The sequence below is a fragment of the Oncorhynchus clarkii genome, chromosome 26 (assembly GCF_045791955.1).
Source record: "Oncorhynchus clarkii lewisi isolate Uvic-CL-2024 chromosome 26, UVic_Ocla_1.0, whole genome shotgun sequence".
Taxonomy (NCBI): domain Eukaryota; kingdom Metazoa; phylum Chordata; class Actinopteri; order Salmoniformes; family Salmonidae; genus Oncorhynchus; species Oncorhynchus clarkii.
In genome coordinates this window covers 31,791,942-31,808,206 of record NC_092172.1, presented here as the reverse complement: position 1 = coordinate 31,808,206, position 16,265 = coordinate 31,791,942, and the positions used below count along the sequence as shown (strand labels likewise).

Below are 16,265 nucleotides of genomic sequence, written 5' to 3'. Positions count from 1 at the left end.
GTTATTCAAGCATGACAAGTGTATTTTGCTTATCTATTTTCAGGAAGTATTGAGAGTTCAACCACCACAGCATTCCCCCAACCATCTACAACCACACCAGGGGGTATTATTGTCACCTGATCTTTAACCTGGAAGTACATAGACCAGGGTTTACCAAACTCAAACCGGGGGACCCCAGGTGGTACACATTTGTGATTCCCCCCTCCCCCCTTAGCACTACACAGCTGATTAAATTAATGAGCTCATCAAGCTTTGATTATTTGAATCAGCTGCATAGTGATAAGGCAAAAAAAACAAAACGTGTACCCATTGGGGTCCCCAGGACCATTTTTGGGAAATGCTGAGATAACCGTTTTTGTAGTGCAGAAGTATTTGTTATTCAAGCATGACAATTGTATTTAGCTTACAATATATTTTCAGGTAGCACTGAGAGTTCAACCACCACAGCAGCCCCCCAACCATTTTCAACCACACCAGGTATAGTCATCATTTGATCTTTAAATTGAACTAGATTACTGAGCAGATTATGAGCTGTGTAGTGCTGTAATAGCAGAACTGGGTTCAAATAGTATAACAAAAATCTACCAAGCACTTAATGAGTTTGTGTTGCAGTAGAACCAACAGAATTGTATCAAGTGAAAACCCTGTCAATCTGTCATTGAAAGGCCACATTTTAACATCGCAGAGACAGCGATGGTGTGAACTAATGCACAGCAACATTCTAAATAATGGGAGATCTGTTTATATTTGAAATCAAATGCATTCCAAGTTATTGTTTGGGATCTGTCATGTAGAACTAGAAAGTAAAGTTGTCTAACTCGATGTCATGATCACCTCTGATTAGGAGTTAGAAGTTGGTCGGATCTGGTTTATGTGCCAATATGTTTTGGAATGTGTGTGATTGTATGTATGCACACATCTGGCTCCTCTGGCCATATTTAGTTTGACAGTTAAGATACTTGACTGCCTTTTGGCTAAGATAAAGTGTAGTATCTGTTCCTGTCAGTTTAATATCTGATGCGTCCACTATCTGGGGACCATTAATGAAACGCTGAGACGCGGTAGTCCTGTGTCCTGTTGTGACATAGCTACGTGGCTCTGAGTCCACCAACTGCGGGGAACGCACAGCCCGACCGCCGAACCTCCCCACAATTCCTAACAATGCATCTCCCAGTACGCGTCCTCTATTCATTTGAATGTGTAGACAGTTGGAGAAATGGCTTGAATTCAGAAAGTAAACAATCCCAACACTACTCTGCGTACACATTTGGTACTCTGCTAGACCACTGGACTTTTCCTCTTCCACTCTGTGTACCACCACTTTGGTGATGCCTCAGCAGCTCTGAGTCCCCGCTAGCTCACCACACTAAGTTCAGAGTAGTAGCCAGTCGTCCACTCTACAAGCTCTCAGCACTGCAGGATTCCACTATCTCCCATTCCTCTCACACTTCAGGCGACTCCTGAACAACTTTCCAGTGCTGCAGGTGCATTACCTTTGTAAAAGTATAATTTGTATAAGTCAATTTGTCATTCGCTCAAGTTTTGGACCACATGAAAGCTGCTGAGATTGCATTCTTCCCTACAATGATTCAGCGAACGTTAGCAATATAGAACACATGGAAATTGATAATTCAATTTTGTCTATATCTGCCCTGATACCTGAATGCATACGCTACTTTGTAAAATATTAATCACATTAGCTTGCTTCAAAGTTTGTCAACATTTTAACTGGGAGTTAGGCCTTTCTTTTTTTAATTTCAGGTTTTTCAAAAAGTATTGTAATTGTTTCAATGTTTTATTAATACTTTAGCACACCAGATTCTACTGCTCAATAGGACCTTGAAAAGCAGAATTGGGTGTTTGAGCAGGGCTGTAACTAAAGCCTACATACCCATTAGCTCTTCAGATGGAATGTTAACCACATGTTTTATACAGTACGTTGACTTTGTGGCATTTTTTTCACCATATTGCTTATCTAATACCACAAATATATCAAAGTCAATGTTAGTATTGTGGCAACAATGACTTCCCCGCAGTAGTGCTATCAAGTCATTTTCTGTCATGACAAATCATGACATGACATTGGTTCAATTGTATGGCAATTTGTGTTCATTTATGTTAATGCTAGAACCAGGAAGTAATCGAGTACTATAAGTAATTTTTTTTCTGCCTTTGAAGGTCTACCTGTCGAACATCTTGCTTGGCTGGTACTGGTACCAGTATGCCTAGGCGGCGTAGTACTACACATCAGGAATCGTAAAAAGTTGAATGAAGAACCTCTCTCGGCCGTGCTGTAGATCCCATCATCCACCTGTGTTCTAAATCAAAACACGTCAACGGGCCTCCTGGGTGGCGCAGTGGTTAAGGGCGCTGTACTGCAGCGCCAGCTGTGCCATCGGAGACTCTGGGTTCGCGCCCAGGCTCTTTCGTAACCGGCCGCGCCTGGGAGGTCCGTGGGGCGACGCACAATTGGCCTCTAGCGTCGTCCGGGTTAGGGAGGGCTTGGCCGGTAGGGGTGTCCTTGTCTCATCGCGCACCAGCGACTCCTGTGGCGGGCCGGGCACAGTGTGCGCTAACCAAGGTTGCCAGGTGCACGGTGTTTCCTCCGACACATTGGTGCGGCTGGCTTCCGGGTTGGATGCGCGCTGTGTTAAGAAGCAGTGCGGCTTGGTTGGATTGTGTATCGGAGGACGCATGACTTTCAACCTTCGTCTCTCCCGAGCCCGTACGGGAGTTGTAGCGATGAGACAAGATAGTAGCTACTAAAACAATTGGATACCACGAAAAAGGGGTGAAATTTATCTTAAAAAAAAAAAAAACATGTCAACGGACAGCAGAACAACGAAAATGATGGCTTTGTTATTACTAAGGTTGGCTAGGCACTATGATTTTGCCCTGTCTGTGGTCTTGCCATGAACATTTCTAATCAATCAAATCAAACTCGGGGGCATGTTGATTGCTGCTTTGCGCCGGTGGAATCTTTTTGAAAGTGCTTTCTAAATGCAATGTCCCATTCACTTCTATTGGGCGTCAGCTAGTGGTGGCTTAAGTTATGTGACGTTTTGAAGTGGCTGTTTTAAAGGGAACTGAACCATGCATTACGGTTTCTCCTGGCCCAAAGACTTGACAGAGTGAGGAGCCTAACAATAAGTTGTGTAAAATCCTAAACTATCACTTTAAACCCTCAGCCTTACTGTACAACTACTGTACTTATGATTTTCTTCAACCTTTATAACGCTTGATCATTGTCAGCATTACATTCTGTGTTCCCTATTCGGGGAGACGTTTATACAGATGTGCACAATTTACTGTACTGTCATTATACTGATATTAAAACCATTATGTTCTATTGTATGATTACACCTCTTATGATGATGGGATCGTTCAAATACGTATTTATGATCCAAGATTTTCTTTAAGGTCAACATAGTTGGATTTTATTTGTATTTTTTACTGAAAGTAATTTGAAAGTAACAAATTGTGCACACTGCTGTTTTTAAATGCACTTTTGTGACAGCCTGATGTATGTACAGTTATCTAATGAATATTTTTGCTAATGTAGATGTGAATTGGCCCCTCGCGATATTAAGACTGGTCGATACACAAACATTCCCTTCAGATAAACGTGACTGTTCTTTTTGTAATGATGGTTCCCAAGAAAAATTAGGGATCTTTTTTGACAACTGTCCAGCCATAATGAAATGCTACATTTGATCAGGTAACAATGTGAATGTCTTTTCAAAGCTTGCTGTCTCATCCTCTATCACAGACCTTTTAGAAGTTCCTGAATGTCCTCTTATTTACTGTACTTTGTTTATGTATAGATAGCAATAATGTTTAGATTTAATCTATTTTAGAGGACTCCAAGGAAAATTATGTGCAATGTTTGACTGACTGCTTTTAGTGTCTCAACTGTGTGGTCCACAATGTGTTTTAAAAATATATATTTTGTATTGTCAACCAGTTGTGGAGTGACACAAATGTTTCTAACCTTTTGAATAAAATCTTGCTCTTTTCTGATTTGTATCCAAGGTCTTTGTTATTCACTGCATTCCACTTTTTGTTACATTACAGCCTTATTCTAAAATGGAATATATTTGTTGTTTTCCTCAATCTACACACAATAGCCCATAATAACAAGGAGAACATGTTTTTAGAAATTTTATCTAATTAATAAAACATTTAAAACATACCTTATTTACATAAGTATTCAGACTCGAAATTAAGCTCCGATGCGTCCTGTTTCCATTGATCCTCCTTGATTGTTTCTAAATCTTGATTGGAGTCCACCTGTGGTAAATTCAATTGATTGGACATTATTTGGAAAGCTAAACAAGGTCCCACAGTTGACAGTGCATGTCAGAGGTAAAAAACCAAGCCATGAGATCGAAGGAATTGTCTGTAGAGCTCCGAGACAGGATTGTGTCGAGGCACAGATCTGGGGAAAGGTATTGAAATATTTCTGCAGCATTGAAGTTCCCCAAGAATACAGTGGCCTCCATCATGCTTAAATGGAAGAAGTTTGGAACGACCAAGACTCTTCCTAGAGCTGGCCATCCGGCCAAACTGAGCAATCGGGAGAATGACCTTGGTCAGGGAGATGACCAAGATCCTGTTGGTCACTGATGGATCTCTAGAGTTCCTCTGTGGAGATGAGAGAACCTTCTAGAAGGACAACAATCTATGCAGCACTCCACCAATCAGGTCTTTATGGTGGAGTGGCCAGACGGAAGCCACTCTTCAGTAAAAGGCACATGACAGCCCACTTGGAGTTTGCCAAAAGGCAGCTAAAGGACTGACCTTTTAAACTCTGGCCTGAATGCCAATTGTCACGTCTGGAGGAAAACTGGCACCATTCATATGGTGAAGCATGGTCTGAATAATTATGTAAATGTGATATTTACTACTTCTTTTTTTTATATATATATGTGTGCACACGTGCCAAAATGTAAAAAAATAAATAATTGCTTTGTAATTAAATAGTATTGTGTGTAAACTGATGAAGAAAAATATAATTTAATCAATTTTAGAATAAGCTGTAACGTAACAATGCGGGGAAAAGTCAAGCGGTCTGAATACATTCCGAATACACTATATACAGTATAACAGCAGATTAAAAAATATATTTATAGTTGCAGATTTATGGTTAAACCAGTACTGTTTTGTTAATTGGTCCTTGGATGGAATGGTAGATATGACGTAAATGATTTAAGATCAGATGCCTAAAATGATCTTGTTCAATACTTTTCTATCTCTAACACCCTGAACATACTGGTCATGCAATCAACACTGGAATAACACAATAAATAAAAAGATGTGAAACCAATCTGGACACATGTAGATCCCATCGTCCACCTACTTAGATGTATGGAGTGGCAGAAGTTTAACCCCGTGTGTCACAGGAGACTTCATAAAACATCAGAAATGTTACTTTTACTCTCAGCATCTTTACATTTTATTCCTGTTTGTCCTCCTATATTCACTCTTGGTCCTCTAGATGACAGGCTTCAACCAAATTGTTCCAGAATCCTCATTTTGTCAGGATCTACAGTGTAAGAGGACAGCTATTTTTTTTTATCTTCATGAAATGCGCAATAAACACCAATACCCGATTTACAGACAGTGAGTTGCACCACATAAGTATAAAAAAAATACATTTCAGAAAGCTGATTCCATGTGAAAATTAGAATTATTGGGTGCAAATCATTTCTTAGCAGGTCGTCAACAGCAGAAGACACAGAGAGCAGACCCCAGCACAGAGAACATGGGGGCTATGATCAAGGTGATAAACCATGACAACTTCATCCCAACAACAGTAGTAGAGAGCTGATCTGAAATGACAGAATGACAGAATGCCTTCTTGGTGTGGGAATATAAAGATTTAATCAGACTTCATTATATTTATCACAATTGAAAAACAATTCTAAACATACTGTATTGAAAACAATCAAGAAATGTATCAAGTGCATGTGAGTACATAACTATTATATTTGTTTCTTCCTACTATGTTATGGTATATATTTATAATTGAAATCCATATCCTGAATTGACTTGAGATTAAACTTTATTGAACCAGGTGTATATTTTTTAGAATGCTCCCAATGCAAAACCACAGTTATGCAGTTATAATGCAGTTTACTCACCACCACTGATAAGGGAGAGCTTGGTCCCACTTCCGATCTCAAATATGTTAGCCCTCTGCTCAACACAGTAGTACAGACCCACGTCACTCTCTGAGATGTTCAGTATGCTCAGATTGCTTCGGAACAGGCCTGTGTCATACACTGACTCGGAACGACCATCAAACCTTTTGAGTCTCAGGGGTGTATTTGTCTTTATAGTGATGGCTACTGAAAGAGTGGCATCAGGACGAAGAACAAACCACATGACCTCATACTCCAGGGTAATGTCACAGCCAAGGGTGACTGTGTCCCCTGGTTCCACTAGAATCTCATTTTGAACTGCTCCAAAAGCCTCACAGAACATGGAACCTTTCATAAAAACAAAGACCATATTATTGACTGAGGCTATTTAAATAAAATGTTCATAACACATTTACATGTTTTAAACCAAATTAACAGAGTACTTAAAACTAATGAAATATAAACAATGTATCTCCCAAGTGGATAAAATGCATTTCTACTTACAGCATAGAATTGTTAGAGCTGTTCTCTTGTTCATTGTTTCCTGTCAGTTACTGAAAGAAGGATGTGAATGCCTTTTAGGAAGTGGTTATTGTGCTCCACCACACCCCCAACACACTTTCATTTCATGTTTAAGTCAGAGTTTCTGTAAGTGAGGACTGGGAGGCTGTTCCTGTTACAACGCATGATGAGGACCATGATGATTCTCATCATCAAAAGTGAGTATTGTCTATGAAAATCAAATAATGAATATATGAGACAAATAGTTTGACCATTTAGAATAAAAGCACTTTATGTACAGTTGAAGACAGAAGTTTACATACACTTAGGTTGGAGTCATTAAAACTCATTTTTCAACCACTCCACAAATTTATTGTTAACAAACTATAGTTTTGGTAAGTCGGTTAGGACAGCTACTTTGTGCATGACAAAGGTACTTTTTCCAACAATTGCTTACAGACAGATTACGTCACTTATAATTGACTGTATCACAATTCCAGTGGGTCAGAAGTTTACATACACTAAGTTGACTGTGCCTTTAAACAGCTTGGAAATTCCAGAAAATGTCATGGCTTTAGAAGCTTGTGATAGGCTAATTTACATCATTTGAGTCAATTGGAGGTGTACCTGTGGATGTTTTTCAAGGCCTACCTTCAAACTCAGTGCCTCTTTGCCTGATATCATGGGAAAATCACAAGAAATCAGCCAAGACCTCAGAAAAAAATGATAGACCTTTACAAGTCTGGTTCATCCTTGGGAGCAATTTACAAACGCCTGAAGGTACCACGTTCGTCTGTACAAACAATAGTATGCAAGTATAAACACCATGGGAACACGCAGCCGTCATACCGCTCAGGAAGGAGATGCGCTCTGTCTTCTAGAGATGAACGCACTTTAGTGCGAAAAGTGCAAATCGATCCCAGAACAACAGCAAAGGGCCTTGTGAAGATGCTGGAGGAAACAGGTACAAAAGTATCTATATCCACAGTAAAACGAGTCCTATATCGACATAACCTGAAAGGCAGCTCAGCAAGGAAGAAGCCACTGCTCCAAAACTGCCATAAAAAAGCCAGACTACGGTTTGCAACTGCACATGGGGACAAAGATTGTACTTTTTAGAGAAATTACCTCTAGTTTGATGAAACAAAAATAGAACTGTTTGGCCATAATGTCCATCGTTATGTTTGGAGGAAAAAGGGGGAGGTTTGCAAGCCGAAGAACACCATCCCAACTGTGAAGCACGGGGGTGGCAGCATCATGTTGTGGGGGTGCATGCTGCAGGAGGGACTGGTGCTCTTCACAAAATAGGTGGCATCATGAGGAAGGGAAATTATGTGGATATATTGAAGCAACATCTCAAGACATCTGTCAGGAAGTTAAAGCTTGGTCGCAAATGGGTCTTCCAAATGGACAATGACCCCAAGCATACTTCCAAAGTTGTGGCAAAATGGCTTAAGGACAACAAAGTCATGGTATTGGAGTGGCCATCACAAAGCCCTGACATCAATCATACAGAAAAATTGTGGGCAGAACTGAAAAAGCGTGTGCGAGCAAGGAGGCCTACAAACCTGACTCAGTTACACCAGCTCTGTCAGGAGGAATGGGCCAAAATACACCCAACTTATTGTGGGAAGCTTGTGGAAGGCTACCTGAAGTTAAACATTTTAAAGGCAATGCTACCAAATACTAATTGAGTGTATATAAACTTCTGACCCACTGGGAATGTGATGAAAGAAATAAAAGCTGAAATAAATAATACTCTCTACTATTATTCTGACATTTCACATTCTTAAAATAAAGTGGTGATACTAACTGACCTAAAACAGGGTCTTTTTATTAGGATTAAATGTCAGGAATGGTGAAAAACTGAGTTTAAATCTATTTGGCTAAGGTGTATGTAAATTCCGACTTCAACTCTATTTAGTTCCACCATTTGGAAAAATCTGTAACACTTTACATTACAGTGCCCTTATTACTGTGTAATTATACCTGTACGTGCAGATGAACAAGCTCATTGTTACATTGTACTTACACTAACTTACAGCAGTAACCTACCCTAGGTACAATGTAATGATTGTAATGAGTGATTGCAATACTTAAATTGTACTTACAGGACTAATTACACAGTAATAAGAGCACTGTAATGTAAAGTGTTATCAAAAAATCACACCGTAAATATTTGTTAACAAAGACCTACATACACTACAGAGAGGAAGCTAGCCTAACATGGGGGAATACGATGGAAAACTCTGCTCTCTCTCTCGCTCTCTCTCTCTCTCTCTCTCTCTCTCTCTCTCTCTCTCTCTCTCTCTCTCTCTCTCTCTCTCTCTATATATATATATATATATATATATATATATATATATATATATATATATATATATGCAGGTCTGGAAAAAATTAAGAGACCACTGCAAAATTATCAGTTTCTCTGGTTTTTACTATTTATAGGTATGTGTTTGGGTAAAATTATTTTTTTTGTTTTATTCTATAAACTACTTACAACATTTCTCCCAAATTCCAAATCTAAATATTGTCATTTAGTGCATTTATTTGCAGACAATGACAACTTGTCAAAATAACAAAAGATATGCAGTGTTGTCAGACTTCGAATAATGCAAAGAAAATAAGTTCAAATTCATTTTTAAACAACACAACAACACGTCTTGGCAGGCCCTCCACCAGTCTTTCACATTGATGTTGGGGGACTTTATGCCAATCCTGGCGCAAATGTTCAAGCAGCTCGGCTTTGTTTGATGGCTTGTGACCATCCATCTCCCTCTTGATCACATTCCAGAGGTTTTCAATGGGGTTCAGGTTTGGAGATTGGGCTGGCCATGACAGGGTCTTGATCTGGTGGTCCTTCATCCACACCTTGATTGACCTGGCAGTGTGGCATGGAGCATTGTCCTGCTGGAAAAACCAATCCTCAGAGTTGGGGAACATTGTCAGAGCAGAAGGAGGCAAGTTTTCTTCCAGGACAACCTTGTACGTGGCTTGATGCATGTGTCCTTCACAAAGACAAATCTGTCTGATTCCAGCCTTGCTGAAGCACCCCCAGATCATCACCGATCCTCCACTAAATTTCACAGTGGGTGAGAGACCAAGAGAGGCCTACAAGTCATAGTGTATCGAGGGTTTTTTCTTTATTCTTTACTATTTTCTACATTGTAATATAATAGTGAAAAAAATGAAATAACACATTGAGAATAGTTTCGTAACCAAAAAAAGTGTTAAACAAATAAATAAATATTTTATATTTTATATTTTCTTCAAATAGCCACCCTTTGCCTTGATGACAGCTCCACTCTTGGCATTCTCTCAACCAGTTTGATGAGGTAGTCACCTGGAATGCATTTCATTTAACAGGTGTGCCTTGTTAAAAGTTCATTTGTGGAATTTCTTTCCTTCTTATAGTGCATTTGAGCCAATCACTTGTGTTGTGACAAGGTAGGGGTGGTATTTAGAAGATAACCCTATTTGGTAAAAGACAAGTCCATATTATGGCAAGAACAGCTAAAATAAGCAAAGTGAAACGACTATCCATCATTACTTTAAGACATGAAGGTCAGTCAATACAAGAACTTTGAAAGTGCAGTCGCAAAAACCATCAAGCGTTACGATGAAACTGGCTCTCATGAGAACTGCCACAGGAAAGGAAGACCCAGAGTTACCTCTGCTGCAGAGGATTAGTTCATTAGCGTTAACTGCACCTTAGATTGCAGCCCAAATAAATGATTCACAGAGTTCAACTAACAGACACATCTCAACATCAACTGTTCAGAGGAGACTGCGTGAATCAGGCCTTCATGGTCAAATTGCTACAAATAAACCACTACTAAAGGACACCAATAATAAGAAGATACTTTCTTGGGCCAAGAAACACAAGTAATGGACATTAGGCCAGTGGAAATCTGTTCTTTGGTCTGATGAGTCCAAATTTTAGGTTTTTGGTTCCAACCGCCGTGTCTTTGTGAAAAGCAGAGTAGGTGAACGGATGAGCTCAGCGTGTGTGGTTCCCACCATGAAGCATCGAGGAGGAGGTGTGATGGCGTGGGGGTGCTTTGCTGGTGACACTGTCTGTGATTTATTTAGAATTCATTGCAAGCTTAACCAGCATGGCTACTACAGCATTCTGCAGCGATATGCCATCCCATCTGGTTTGCGCTTAGTGGAACTATCATTTGTTCTTCAACAGGACAATGACCCAATACACACCTCCAGGCTGTGTAAGGACTATTTGTCCAAGAAGGAGAGCAATCGAGTGCTGCATCAGATGACATGGCCTCCACAATCCCCCAACCTCAACCCAATTGAGATGGTTTGGGATGAGTTGGACCGCAGAGTGAAGGAAAAGCAGCCAACAAGTGCTCAGCATATGTGGGAACTCCTTCAAGACTGTTGGAAAACTATTCCTCGTGAAGCTGTTTGAGAGAATGCCAAGAGTGTGAAAAGCTGTCATCAAGGCAAAGGGTCACTACTTTGAAGAATATATTTTGATTTGTTTAACACTTTTTTGGTTACTACATGATTCCATATTTGTTATTTCATAGTTGTGATGTCTTTACTGTTATTCTACAATGTAGAAAATAGTATAAAATAAAGAAAAAGTGAAGTAAAGAGCCACATAAAAACGTTTTCAGTGTTTGGTCAATTATGTAATAACATTCCCTATAAAGCAGACATGTCCCATGCTAACACATGCTCTTACTTTTCCAGGTGCTTTGATCTGGGTGCTGGCCACAGCTGATGTGACTGTCCAACAGGTGACACTTGGAGGCACCATCAATCTAGAATGTGATATCACGGTGAAATACGACATCATATGGTTTGTTCTGCGTCCCAATACCACACTGTCGCAGGCCACCTTTACCTTTGTAAAACAGGATAAGAATCTAAGATCCACGGCCCAATTTGGCAGACGATTTGTGCCTGTATATAACAAAGCTGTGCCAACTGTTGACCTGACCATATTGAACCTAACAGACAGTGACCTGGGCCTGTATTACTGTGGCATGTGGAGAGATAATGTATTTGAGATTGGGAATGGGACTCAGCTCACCTTTACAGGTGAGTAGTTTCCACATCACCATCTGGTTCTTTATCATGTAAAACGTATGAAATGTTAGAATAGTGTTTGTTTTAGTGTGATCTGATAAGAATACCCATAATTATGTGATGTATTTTGTCCAACGTTGTGATTCACAGTAGGGAGCTGGTAAGGACCTACAGTGCCTTCAGAAAGTATTCATACTCCTAGACTTATTCCACATTTTGTTGTGTTACAGCCTGAATTCAAAATGGATTAAATTGATTTTCTTTCTCACCCATCTACAAACAATAACCCATAATGACAAAGTGAAAACATGTTTTTAGATTTAAAAAAATGAAATACAGACATATCTATTTTACATAAGTATTCACACCCCTGAGTCAATACATGTTAGAATCACCTTTGGAAGCGATTACAGCTGTGTGTCTTTCTGGGTAAGTCTCTAAGAGCTTTCCACACCTGGATTGTGCAACATTTGCCCATTATTATTTTATTAGTAGACAAACATTTTCAGGTCTTGCCATAGATTTTCAAGTAGATTTAAGTCAAAACTGTAACTTTGCCACTCAAGAACATGCACTGTCTCCTTGGTAAGAAACTCCCGTGTAGATGTGGCCTTGTCTTTTAGGTTATTGTCCTACTGAAAGGTGATTTAATTTTCCTCTAGGATTTTTCCTGTGCTTAGCTCCATTCTGTTTCTTTTTTATCCTGAATAACTCTCCAATCCTTAACGATTACAAGCATACTCATAACATGATGCAGCCACCATTATGCTTGAACATATGAAGAGTGGTACTCAGTAATGTGTTGTACAGGATTTGCCCCAAACTTAACACTTTGTATTCAGGACAAAAAGTGAATTGCTTTGCCACATTTTTTGCAGTATTACTTTAGTACCTTGTTGAAAACAAGATGCGTATTTTGGAATATTTTTATTCTGTTCTTTTCTTTTCACTCGGTCAATCAGGTTAATATTGTGAAGTAACTACAATGTTGTTGATCCATCCTCAGTTTTCTCCTTTCACAGCCATGAAACTCTGTAACTGCTTTTAAAGTCACTATTGGCCTCATGGTGAAATCTCTGAGTGGTTTCCTTCCTCTCCAGCAACTGAGTTAGGAGGAATGCCTGTATCTTTATAGTGACTGGGTGTATCGATACATCAACTAAATAGTAATTAATAACTTGACCAGGCTCAAAGAGATATTCAATGTCTGCTTTTTTTATTTATTTTGACCCATCTACCAATAGATTTTCCAATGCCTCTTTGAGGCATTGGAAAACCTCCCTGGTCTTTAAGGTTGAATCTGTGTTTGAAATGTTCTGCTCGACTGAGGAACCTTACAAATAATTGTATGTGTGGGGTACAGAGATGAAGTCATTCAATAACCATGTTAAACAGTACATTTTTAGAAAAAAAACAAAAGGTGCTATCTAGAACTTAAAACGGTTCTTTGGATGTCCCCACTCTGTGGAAAGGGTTCTACCTAGAACCAAAAGGGTTCTCCAATTGGGACAGCCAAATAACCATTTTAGGTTCTAGATAGCACCTTTTGTTTTCTAAGAGTGTATTATTGCACACAGAGTGAGTCCCTGACACTTATTATGTTACTTATTTTGCAAATGTTTACACTTGAACTTATTTAGGCTTTCCATAACAAAGGGGTTGAATACTTATTGACTCAAGACATTTCAGCTTTTCATTTTTAGTTCATTGATAAATATTTTGAAAAACATAAATCCACTTTTACATTATGGGGTATTTGTGTGTAGCTGTAGCACAACAAAATGTGGGAAGAGTCAAGGTGTGTGAATACTTTCTGAAGGCATTGTAGATGTTGTGGTCCACTATCTGCTGATAAGAGTTCCCATGATTTAGTGATTTATTTTGTCCAACATGTTGTGATCCACAGTAGGGAGCTGGTAAGGACCTAGATGTTGTGGTCCACTATCTGCTGATAAGAGTTCCCATGATTTAGTGATTTGTTTTGTCCAACATGTTGTGATCCACAGTAGGGAGCTGGTAAGGACCTAGATGTTGTGGTCCACTAACTGACTCTGTCTCATACATGGTTTGTGTTTTCAGATCAGGGTTCTACTGTGGTTGGTGTAGATCTACCATGGCTCATCACTCTGATCTTCACCCCCATAATCTCAGTGTTTGGGTCCTTTCTCTGTATCCGATACATGCTTTAAAGGCAGCTGATAAACTGTCCGTCCATCTGTCTGTCTGTTTTTCCACCCAGCTACCTTCTGTATAATCTTTTTCTCCAGAATTTGTTCAGTTTACCACAGCCTGTGCTCTTTAAACTTCAGTGGGAAAAAAAACCCATTTGAATCTGATTCAAATCTGTGGTTGGCGGTATGTGTTACTCTCCTTTACTATATTATGTACTTTACCTGTCAACCAAATGCACGTCATTGGCCAGGCCCTTTTGACCAGAATCACTAGATACTGTATGCATCAGTTTGCTTACTTTTAGCTGATACACTCCTGCCATCTAGTGGACATAAATATAATGGTGATTTAAACAAATATTTTACCTTTATTTAACTAGGCAAGTCAGTTAAGAACAAACTCTTATTTTCAATGACTGCCTAGGAACAGTGGGTTAACTGCCTGTTCAGGGGCAGAACAACAGATTTGTACCTTGGGGATTTGAACTTGCAACCTTCCGGTTACTAGTCCAACGCCCTTACCACTAGGCTACCCTGCCGCCCCTGACTGAGGCCGGAGCTTCTTGTGACATTCTGCAGGCCTACCACATATTGTTTCTCATTGTAAGCGCATATCTCCTGTCATAAAAAACAGAACAATTGTAATTGTAATATATCTCTTACAAAAGAATGAGTAATAATGGGTTGACATCATCAATTGAACTGCTTTGTAAAGTTGCATGGTTGACCGGTAATGAAATTAGCTTTGTTTTTTAATCAATGATCACATTTAAAGTGGACATGAAAGCAACATTTAAAATGAGTAATTGTCTTCATTACAACAACTGAAGCAATGCACTTATTCAATGACACTTATTCAAGTATTCAATGATGGTTGTATTGCTCAATAAAAAACTGTTAATAGCAAAATATGGTTATATTATCTGACAGAAATAGACTAAATATGTAGAAATACTGCATGTATTTCTAATTAAGAATAAAAGGGATAGTTCACCCAAATTACAAAATGACTCATTTATTTCCTTACCCTGAAACAGTCTATGCACAAAGAGAGACTGTAATACACACTTTGGGTTTGTTTCTCTATCACCAACCGCTAACTTTAGCGTTTGAATTTCTAACCAAAACCAATGGAAGTCAATGTACCTGCCTCTATCATCAACTTCACCTTCACAAAGTAGTCGATTGGGGGTTGGAACAGTTTGGAAATAAACATGTTCAAAGTTCTCTCCTCCCTTTTCTACAAATGTGAGAAAGCTGGAAGTTGAGGATACAAGTTAGACAGCTAACACGGGTTAGCAGATCAAACATCTGCTTTGTTTTTTGGTTAATGGCACCAACTGAAAACGTAACTCATTTCAAATACTAATGGAAATCATTTCAAATACTTTATCAGTGCTTGATTGATCTTGCCTATTGCCATGGAACCAATAGAAAAGACCAAACAGTGCAAACCCCTCCCACCTGGCACTCCAGGCAGGCTTAATCAAATACTCAAATTATTTGAAAGAACCGTCTGTCTATGATCTGAACCCAGGTCTGACTGAAAACACTGAAAAGGTCTAATGGTTTTAGAGTTTATCTCTGTTCCAGGGAGAGATATGATTGGCTTACATAACATCACCAAATCAATGCTCTAATATTTACCTGGTAACACGGTCTACACATATACAGATACAGCATTTGGTTCAAACTTCAGCCCTGCCCCACACTGGTTCAGCATGTGTGATCTGTGAGACCTCCCTTGTTCAGGACAAGAGTGTCAGGACACTGAACTGACTGTGGCCTGCTCTGGCCTGCTCCTCATCTAAGGCCCAGTGGCTAGGCTGATGTCAGAGGTGGGACTCTGTCTCTGAGCCTTTCCTGTGGGACCAGACTTGTCTGGGTGTGTACGGCTATGCCAGTCCCTCAATGGCAAACTGGCCTGCTAGCTGCCCACACAGCCTGTTGCTAGTATGGGCTATGTGGGGTCACAGTGGACCTCTATGCTGCTTATGAAAAGGGCATTTTATAAACAGCAAGGTCAACAACTTACGCTAACAAGGTTCCTCTTTGACCGAGCCGAAGATGTAGAGAGAGAGAGAGCACACCCCCTTGCTCAAACACCAGTGGTACGCAATGAAAAACTCCACTCACTCTTTTCCGGACTCTTAACAAAGTCCGAAAAGGTTTTCGAATAAGCTACTACTATGCTAGATCTGGACAACAGTGACTTGATCAAAACATGACAAACACAAATATGTTTTGTAAGCTGGTGCTATAGATAGATGGACTCCATGACAGAAAGGAGAAGCAGAGGGTTATTTGTTGCCAGGCCCAGTGGGTCAGGCCAGGGATGTTACACTCTCTGACACAGTGGACCAGGTCACGGGTGTTACACTCTCTGACACAG

At 39.7% G+C, this 16,265-nt stretch overlaps 1 long non-coding RNA gene and 1 pseudogene across 1 annotated transcript; one reads left to right on the top strand and one right to left on the bottom strand.

Annotated features, from left to right (window-relative positions):
- Positions 1-955: 955 nt before the first annotated feature.
- Positions 956-1,070, top strand: LOC139385306 (U2 spliceosomal RNA; annotated as a pseudogene).
- Positions 1,071-5,000: 3,930 nt separating this feature from the next.
- Positions 5,001-6,696, bottom strand: LOC139385282 (uncharacterized). Its single transcript, XR_011628928.1, has 3 exons — positions 6,648-6,696; positions 6,144-6,491; positions 5,001-5,831 (listed from the first exon to the last, which is right to left on the bottom strand). It is a non-coding gene; the product is annotated as an uncharacterized lncRNA (long non-coding RNA).
- Between the last annotated feature and the right edge of the window lie 9,569 nt (positions 6,697-16,265).